Here is a 10,260-nt window from a genome sequence, read left to right on the forward strand (position 1 = left end):
AATGCGGACTGTGCTCGGGCTGTCCGCTGTAAGCGTGCAGCCTGGAAGAAACACCGCCGCTGGCAAACGGCCAATTCTTTTATTTTGTTTCGGAAGGCAAGTGCGGTGGCCCGTAGGACCATCCGTACAGCTGAACGTGAGAGTTGGAAATCTTATGTTTACACCATTACGTCCGATACTCCTCTGCCACAGATCTGGAAGAAGATCCGCAAGATTGCGAGGCAAGTTCGTTCCAGATGTCTCGCCGGTTCTCCACGTCAGTGGTACTCTTGTGGCGGATCCAGTGAAGGTCACGACCGAACTGGGTTCCCACTTTTCTTCTGTTAGCTCTGTTTCTCATCTTCCTTAATTCTTCCTTCTTCGTAAGCCTGTTCTTGAATCTTATCCTTAAGATTTTCGCACTCATCTCCGCCTTCCCTATAACAATGCTTTCTCTCATTCTGAACTACAGTCTGCCCTGGTCCTCTGCGGATCTACGGCGGCGGGCTCGGATGACGTTCATTGAGAAGCTTCGCCATCTCCCTCCGTGCACGTCTCGGTATTTACCTAGTCTGTATAACCAGGTCTGGGAGTCGTCGTCAGCCCCTGAGGACTGGCTCGATGCCGTTGTACTCCCTATTCGGAAACTAGGGTCTCTCGGTACGTCCCCTAAGGACTTCCGCCCTATTGCTCTCACGAGTTGTTTGCAAGCTGTTTGAGCGTATGGTAAATGTCCGCCTGATGTGGTTCTTGGAACACCATCACCTCTCTCCTTCTCAATTTGGTTTTCGCAAGTGCTGCAGCACGACTGATGTCCTGGTGAACTTGGAGGTCTGTATTCGTACTGCTTTTGCTGCGAAGACCTCCGTTCTTGCTGTCCTTTTTTACCTGGAAAAGGCTTATGGCACGACTTGGAGATACCATATTCTGTCCAAACTTCGTTCTTTTGGCCTTTGTGGTAATCTCCCTCTCTTCATTCAAAGCTTTCTCTCTCATCGTACCTTCGAGTCAGGCTTGGTACCACTCTCTCTGCCTCTTTTCGGTAGTATGAAGGTGTGCCCCAAGGTAGTGTTCTTGGTACTAATCTTTTTCTGGTTGCCCTCAATGGTCTTCTTTCCTCCCTTCTGGCATCTTCTCCACTCTTTATGTTGACGATCTTACTCTTTGATGTCAGGGTAATTATTCGCCTCTCCTTCAATGGCGGCTTCAACTTGCGATTGATGCCCTGTCATCTTGGGCCACCAATCATGGTGTCCCAGGAAGGAAGAAAGGTGGAGGAAGAAAGTGGAGGAAGGTGGTAAGGACGAGGAGAGGAAGAGCGCACCAAGTTAGCATAAGAGACGGCAGCGAAAGGGGGGATAACGATGAACTTGGCGCCTAGCCTCAGGAAAAGACACTGTCCCGGTGCTTCAAGTTGAGGACGGCTGCCTCAAGTTTGTAACGTATACACGTGCGGGAGAAGGTAGGGTGGGCCTCGGCGCAATTGAGGCAGCGAGCCTGGGGAGAAGTGCACGCGAACTTAGGGCGTGCACTGTCTCCACTGCCCATGTGTGGAGGCGAGGGACCCTCGCCTCCACACATGGGGCAGAGGGAGAAAGGACTAGAGGACTTGAGGGCACCACCCCCTCCCCGCTCAGCTCGTTGTCGCCGTGTGGGGGCTTAGTGGACGGCTGCCGGAGTGTGATGCTCCTTGGGACAGTCCTCTGTCCTTTTCTAGCCTTGTGCTCCTGCTGCCGTCCTCTCCAATTCTGCTGGGCATCTTTTCCTTTTCCTTCTGTTTCGTTTTTCTCCCCCCTCTTCTCCTATCTGCTTGCCGTTTCCTGCCAACCTTTTGCTCGTTCTGGTTCTTCCCTTGGACTTCTTCTATTTTGACGCCCCCCTCCCCTTCCGGCCCGTTGGCGTCGTGAGGGGGCTTGGTGGACGGCTGCTGGAGTGTGATGCTCCGTTGGGCAGTCCTCTGTCCTTTTCTGGCCTTGCACTCCTGCTGCTGTCTTCTCCAATTGTGCCGGATCGCTTTTCCTTTTCCTTATGTTTTGTTTTTCTCCCCCCTCTTCTCCTATCTGCTTGTCGTTTCCTGCCGACCTTTTGCTTGTTTTGGATTATTTCTTTGGACTTCTTCTATTTTGACGCCCGGGTGCTTGAGGAGGCATACTCTTGCACCCGTAGAACTGTAGTACCCGACGTCTCGAGCGAGGGGAACCTTTTATTGTCAATCCCCCTTTCGTCGCTGAACCCGATCTCGACGGACTGACGGTTCTTAAGGTGGCGTTTGTGGGGCGTATACTCACGACGCACCCCTAGGGGGCCCCGGCATGATCGGCGATAGCTTCCTGTTGGGTGTCCTGCCTCTAATTGTGGCTCCATGGTGGGTATGGGGGCACATTCGTGGATGAATTTGTCACTTTTCGTCTCTGTCGTTGAATGTTTCCGTTGTACCCTCTCAGGCTCGTGGGGTGGGCGACCAAGCCCCCGAGTCGGCCTGTATTGGAAGACCAGGCTCTGTAGCTCCCGCTGCGTTGGGCCCCGACCTTGCTCCTCCTTTGACCGTCCTGACTTCTTCCCCCAGCTCCCCTCCCTCCTCTGAGGTTGGGTCGAGCCTCCAGCCCCCGGTGGTGACCACTTCGTCCCCTGGTGTGGCTAAATCTTTCGTTGTGACTACTGCGCCTTTTGACCCCTCTCTCTCTAGCGGTTCTCAACGCCGTTCGCGCCCCAACCGCACTCGCTCGATTCCTTCCCGTGCTGATGCGTATCAGGCCTTGTTTGGTCCTGCTTCATGGGCCAAATACTTTGATCTCCTCCCTCTTGATTCTGCGCCTCCTGACGATTTCTCCCTCCATCGGCATCTTGTAGATTCCGTGGATGCGTGTGTTACTTTCAACCCCACTCGTCTCGGTACACGTGTCGTTGCTGCTCCTTCTCAGGATGCGGCTTCCCGCTTGGCTGCCTTGTCTTGCCTTGGCGAGATCCCTGTTCGGGTTTCCAAGAACGTTCAGATGAATTCCAGTGTTGGCACTATTCTCCTCCCACCCCATGTTGCAACCGGTGTTCGGAATCTGCAGGATTGCCACGATGATATTCGGCATATCCTTGATGCCCAAGGTCATTCTGTCCTCCAGGTTGACTCGTTTACTCGTCCCCCTCGTGGTCGTCGCCGTCAACCCCTTCGCGTTGTGAAGATCACCTTTGATTGTAGGACCCTTTCCATCCTCTGTCATTCTTGCTGGTGCTCGGTGCTCTGTCCAGGAGTATATTCCTTCTCCTCGACTTTGTAATAAGTGCTGGAGGTTTGGGCATGGTGCCCTCCGCTGCTCTGGGACTGTCTCTCTCTGTCCTTTGTGTGGGAGTGAAGGTCACTCTGAGTGCACTTCTCCCCAAGCTCGCTTCCTCAACTGCGGTGAGGCCCATCCTACGTTCTCCCGTGCCTGTGTCCATTACAAGCTTGAGGCGGCTGTCCTTAACCTGAAGCACCGGGAGCGTTTGTCTTTTCCTGGGGCGAGGCGCCAGGTTCGCCGGCTCCCGCCTTATACTAACATCTCTTATGCTCGCGTGTTGCGCTCTTCCTCTCCTCGTCCTTTCCCCCTTCCTCAGACTCTCAACCGTTTCCGGGCCTTGGACCCTGATACGCCCACTGCCCCCTCCTCTGTTCCTTTGAGTTCTTTCCCGAGGGGTCCCCCTCCTGGTCCTCTGTCTGGGGTTCCCCTTCTTTCAGCCCGGTCTGTCATGTCTCCTGTGTCTTCTTCCTCATCTCCCTCCGATCCTCCTTCCCATCCTCTTCCTCCATCTATCGGCTCTCCCCGCAGCCTGTCGGTGCAGGCGGATGTCCATCGCTCTCCTAACGGCCGTCGTGTGTGCTCTCGTTCGGCTTCTCCTGTTGAGACACTGGAATCTGTTGCCCGGTACGTAGTTGCTGGGACACCAGTCTCTTTAAGTCAGAAGCGTAAGCCTGGCTCCTCTCCTTCCTCTTCCCCAGCGGGTAAGAAGGCTTCGCTTTCTTCCTTAGCTCCTACTTCTGGCTCTGTTGCTCCTTCCCCTCCCGTTTCAGTGGTTGCGCCCCCTGTTCCTGCTATGGAGGTTTCTTTGGCTCCTGCTTCCCTTTCGGTTGCTGCTTTTGCTGGGGTGCGCTCCCCTCTTTCTACTCCCCCTCTTCCTACTGCTGTCCTTGACTGCTCCTCTCCGTTGTCTCCTCCTCTTCCTCCTCCTCCTCCTCCTCCTCCTCCTCCTCCTCCTCCTCCTCCTCCTCCTCCTCCTCCTCCTCCGGACCCCGCCCGCCCACCTCTGATCTGTTCTCCCGTTTCCTTCCCTCCGTCTTTGCTCAGTTTACCCATGCCCCCTAACCCTGACTTTGCTGACCCTGATATTCTTTAACGTGCTCTGTTGCTCTTTCGCCTTTGTTTCTTCCTTGTTCTCTGTTTTTGTCCTTTCTCTTCTCGTCGTTGTCCATTCTTCAATGGAACGTTCGAGGTTATTACGCCAATTTCCTCGAACTCCAACTTCTGATTTCGCGGTTTTCGCCCCTTTGTGTCTGTCTCCAGGAGCCAATGCTTGGTGCTCGTCCTGGTCGTTTTCGTGGTTATTCCTTTCTCTCCCCCCCCCCCCCAGCCGTTGCTGGGGCTTCTAATTCTTCTGCTCTCTTGATTCGTGCAGATGTTCCCTTTGTTCCTTTACTTTTTCCTTCGCCTCTCCATTGTTCTGCTGCTCGTATCTTTGTGGGGAAATGGTACACAGTTTGTTCCATTTATCTCCCCCCGAGTGTACCGCTCTCTCTTCCTGATTTGAAACACCTCCTAGACTCCTTGCCGGAGCCTGTGCTCCTGCTGGGTGACTTCAATTGTCGTCATTCTCTTTGGGGTGACGTTCTGACGAATACCCGGGGTCGCCTCCTTGAGCCGTTTCTCCTATCTTCTTCCCTGTCTCTTCTGAATTCTGGTGAGCCCACTCTGGATTCTCGGACTCGCACCCTTTCTTGTCTTGATCATTCTCTCTGCTCTTCTTCCCTTTACTTAGATTTCACGTGGCAGGTTCTTGATGACCTCCATGGAAGTGATCATTTCCCCATCCTTGTTTCCTTTTTCTCTTTTCGCCCTTCCCTCTCTTTCCCTAGGTGGCAGTTTGCTAAGGCAGACTGGACCCTATTTACCCTCAGTGCTGCTCTCTCTGACCTCTCCCTTCTGCCTCTCTCTCGCGCTCTCCTCCTTTTTCATGACACTGTCTTCAACGCTGCCCTCCGCTCTATTCCTCGCTCTTCCTCTCGGGGTCCACGGAAGTGCGTTCCCTGGTGGAATGCGGACTGTGCTCGGGCTGTCCGCTGTAAGCGTGCAGCCTGGAAGACGCACCGCCGTAGGCAGACGACCGATTCTTTTCTTTTCTTTCGGAAAGCGAGTGCGGTGGCCCGTAGGGCCATCCGTACGGCTAAACGTGAATGTTGGGCATCTTATGTCTCAACAATTACGTCCGAAACCCCTCTGGCCCAGATCTGGAAGCGTATCCGCAAGATAGCGGGTAAGTTCGTTCCCGATGTTTCACAGGTCCTTCACCTCCATGATACTCTTGTGGCGGACCCGTTGCAGGTCGCTTCCGAACTGGGTTCCCACTTTTCTTCTGTTAGCTCTGGTCTTCATCTTCCCCAATCTTTCCTTCTTCGTAAACCTGTCCTTGAGTCTCGTCCTTTAGATTTCTGCACTCATCTTCAGCTTCCCTATAATGATCCCTTCTCTCTCTCTGAACTTCGTTCTGCCCTGGCCCTCTGCGGTTCTACGGCGGCGGGCTCCGATGGTATTCATTATGAGATGCTTCGCCATCTCCCTCCGAGCGCGTCTCAGTATTTACTGAGTCTGTATAATCGGATCTGGGAGTCGTCGTCAGTCCCTGAGGACTGGCTCGATGCCGTTGTCCTCCCTGTTCGCAAACCGGGGTCTCTGGGTACTTCCCCTAAGGACTTTCGCCCTATTGCTCTCACAAGTTGTGTCTGCAAACTCTTTGAACGTATGGTTAACGTTCGTCTGATGTGGTTCCTGGAACACCATCACCTCCTCTCCCCTTCTCAATTTGGTTTCCGCAAGTGCCGCAGCACGACAGATGTCCTGGTGAACTTGGAGGTCTATATTCGTACTGCTTTTGCTGCGAAGACCTCCGTTGTTGCCGTCCTTTTTGACCTGGAAAAAGCTTGACACCACTTGGCGTTATCATATCCTATCTCAACTTCATTCTTTTGGCCTTCGTGGTCATCTCCCTCTCTTTCTCCGCAGCTTCCTCTCTCGTCATTCCTTTCGGGTGCGCCTTGGTACCGCTCTCTCTCCCTCTTTTCAGCAATACGAAGGTGTGCGCAGGGTAGTGTTCTGAGCACTACTCTTTTTCTGGTTGCCCTCAATGGTCTTCTTTCCTCTCTTCCTTCTGGTGTCTTCTCCGCTTTCTATGTCGATGATCTTACCCTTTGTTGTCAGGGTGATGATTCGCCTCTCCTTCAACGCCGGCTTCAACTTGCAATTGATGCCGTGTCGTCTTGGGCCACTGATCATGGCTTCAAGTTCTCTACTTCTAAGACTTGTGCCATGACATTTACGCGGAAACGGGTTGTTCTTCGTCCCTCTTTGTCACTTTATGGTCATCCCCTTGAATACAAAGATTCCGCGAAGCTTTTGGGGTTATTCCTTGACACTCGTTTGTCTTGGTCTCCCCATATCTCTTACCTCCGTGTTGAGTGCTCTAAGGCCCTTACCCTCCTTCGGGTCTTGTCCCATACTTCTTGGGGGGCAGATAGGCGCACTCTCCTTGCTTTACATTCCTCTCTCGTCCTGTCTAAGCTCGATTATGGTTGCCCTGCTTACTCGTCTGCTTCTCCTTCTACTCTTCGCCGTCTTGATGCTTTGCACCATACTGGGTTGCGCCTCAGTTCTGGTGCCTTTCGTTCGACTCCCGTCCTTAGCTTGTATGTTGACACTGGCTTCCTGTCTCTCCAGGACCGTCGTGATCGCTACTGTCTTCGCTATCTTGCGCGGTCCTTGCAACATCCTTCCTCTCGCCTCTGTCGTGCTTTAACTTTTACCCCTCCTGCGGTTCCTGTTCCTCTTCACCACCTCCCTCTTTCTGTCCGGTTATCTCGCCTGCAGGATTCTCTTTCCGTTCGTATTTCTGATGTTTCTCCTCGTGTTGTTCCTTCTTTGCCCCCGTGGAGGGTCCCTCTTCCGCGGTTTTGTACATCCTTGACCCGTATCACTAAAGCTTTTACCCCTCCTACGGTTCTAAAACGCCTTTTCCTCGAGCACTTTTCTTCTCACTCCCGCTCCGTTTCTGTCTTCACCGATGGGTCTAAGTCTGCGGACGGTGTTGGCTACTGTTGTTTTTCCTGATCGCACTTATATGTGTCGCTTGCCTCCGGAGACTAGCATCTTTACAGCGGAACTTTATGCTATTCTCTATGCTCTTCGTCTCCTACTTTCTCGTTGTCAGTCTTCCTTTGTAGTTGTTGTTGACCTCGTAGTGCCCTCATGGCTCTCGGGTCCTTTAATCCGGTTCATCCAGTGGTTGTCGAGATCCAGCATTGGCTGTTTCTCGTTCACAGTAAATTTAAGTCGGTTGAGTTTTGTTGGGTTCCCAGCCATATTGGTGTGTCTTTAAATGAGCGTGCGGATGCTGCCGCCAAGGAAGCTGTCCGCTCTTGTCCCATCTCTCGTAAGGGCATTCCGTATTCCGACTTTTACCCGGTTATCTATTCCTCAGTGCTTACCCGTTGGCAGGCTTCTTGGTTGTCTGTTACTGGTAACAAGCTACGTACTCTTAAATGTTGTGTTTCCTCGTGGTAGTCCTCCTTCCACCGTAACCGGCGGTGGGAAACAGCTCTGGCGAGGTTGCGTATTGGCCATACACGCTTAACCCATGGTCACTTGATGGAGTGCCGCCCTGCTCCTTATTGTCCTAGTTGCATTGTCCCTCTTACGGTCGTGCATGTCCTTCTTGAATGTCCTGACTTCCAGGACGAGCGTATGTCTTGCTTTCCGACCGCCCCTCGCGGTCACCTGTCCCTCGATAGAATTCTTGGTGACTCGGATACTTTTGATATCGTTCGCCTTATGCGTTTTTGTTCTCGTATTGGCATCCTTGGTGATATTTAGCGCCCTCTGATTATTTTGCGTCTTTGATGGTGCTACATAGCCTTCCCGGTTTGGTGCCTTCTTTTGATAATTACTTACTTCTATTTTGACGCCCAGGTGCTTGAGGAGGAATACTCTTGCACCCGTAGAACTGTAGTACCCGACGTCGAGAGCGAGGGGAACCTTTTATTGTCAATCCCCCTTTCGTCACTGAACCCGATCTCGACGGATTGTCGGTTTCTTAAGGTGGCGTTTGTGGGGCGTATACTCACGACGCACCCCTAGGAGGCCCCGGCAAGATCGGTGATAGATTCTTGTTGGGTGTCCTGCCTCTAATTGTGGCTCCATGGTGGGTGTGGGGGCACATTCGTGAATGAATTCTTCTTTTCGTCATGATGATAACCCCTGTTTCGGCTGCTTCTGGTGTACCTTCTCAGGCTCGTGGGGTGGGCGACCAAGCCCCCGAGTCGGTCCGTATTGGAAGACCGGGCTCTGTAGCCTCCGCTGCATTGGGCCCCGACCTTGCTCCTCCTTTGGCCTCTCTGACTCCTTCCCCTGGCTCCCCTCCCTCCTCTGTGGTTGGGTCGAGCCCCAGGCCTCCAGTGGTGACTACCTCGTCCCCTGGCGCGGCTCCTTCCTTAGTTGTAACTACTGCGCCTTTTAACCCCTCTCTCTCTGGGGGTTCTCACCGCCGTCCTCGTCACGGCCGCCCTCGCTCGATTCCTTCCAGTTCTGCTACCTATCAAGCCTTGTTTGGTCCTGCTTCATGGGGCCAAATATTTTGATCTCCTCCCTCTTGATTCTGCGCCTCCTGACGATTTCTCCCTCCATCGACATCTCGTTGATTCCGTGGATGCCTCCATTACTTTCAACCCCACTCGTCTCGGTACACGTGTCGTTGCTGCTCCTTCTCAGGATGCTGCTTCCCGCTTGGCTGCCTAATCCTGCCTTGGCGAGACCCCTGTTCGGGTCTCGAAGAACGCTCAGTTGAATGCCAGTGTTGGCACTATTTTGCTCCCGCCCCATGTTGCGACCGGTGTTCGTGACCTGCGCGACTGCCACGACGATATTAGACATATCCTTGCTGCCCAGGGCCATTCTATTCTCCAGGTGGACACGTTTACTCGTCCCCCTCGTGGTAGTCGCCATCAACCCCTCCGGGTTGTGAAGATTACCTTTGATGGTAGGACCCTTCCACCCTCTGTCATTCTTGCTGGTGCCAGGTGCTCTGTCCAGGAGTACATTCCTTCTCCTCGGCTCTGCAACAAGTGCTAGAGGTTTGGGCATGGTGCCCTCCGCTGCTCCGAGACTGTCTCTCTCTGTCCTTTGTGTGGTGGCGAAGGTCACTCTAAGTCGGAGTGCACTTCTCCCCAGGCTCGTTGCCTCAACTGCGGTGAGGCCCATCCTACCTTCTCCCGTGCGTGTGTCCATTACAAGCTTGAGGCAGCCGTCCTCAACTTGAAGCACCGGGAGCGTTTATCTTTTCCTGAGGCGAGACACCAGGTTCGCCGGCTCCCGCCTTATGCTAATGTGTCTTATGCTCGCGTGTTGTGCTCTTCCTCTCCTCGTCCTTCCCACCTTCCTCAGACTCACAACCGTTTCCGGGTCTTGGACCCTGATACGCCCACTGCTCCGTCCTCTGTTCCTTTGGGTTCTCTCCCGAAGGGTCCACCTCCTGGTCCTCTGTCTGGGGTTCCCCTTCTTTCTACCCGGTCTGTCTTGTCTCCTGTGTCTTCTTCCTCGTCTCCCTCCGTTCCTCCTTCCCATCCTTCCTCTCCGTCTCTTGACTCTCCCCGCCGCCTGTCGGTGCGGGCTGATGTCCATCGCTCTCCAAACGGCCGTCATGTGTGCTCTCGTTCAGCTTCTCCTGTTGAGACGCTAGAATCCGTTGCCCAGTACATGGTTGCTGGGACACCTGTCTCTTTAAGTCAGAAGCGTAAGCCTGGCTCCTCTCCTTCCTCCTCCCCGGCGGGTAAGAAGGTTTCGCTTTCTTCCTCGGCCTCTACTTCTGCCTCTCTCGCTCCTTCCCTTCCCATTTCGGTGGGTGCGCCCCCTGTTCCTACTATGGAGGTTTCTTTAGCCCCTGCTTCCCTCTCGGTTGCTGCCCTTGCTGAGGTGCGCTCCCCTCTTTCTACCCCCCCTCTTCCTGCTGCTGTCCTTGACTGCTCCTCTCCGTTGTCTCTTCCTCCTCCTC

This window comes from Procambarus clarkii, chromosome 7, assembly GCF_040958095.1.
Source record: "Procambarus clarkii isolate CNS0578487 chromosome 7, FALCON_Pclarkii_2.0, whole genome shotgun sequence".
NCBI lineage: Eukaryota > Metazoa > Arthropoda > Malacostraca > Decapoda > Cambaridae > Procambarus > Procambarus clarkii.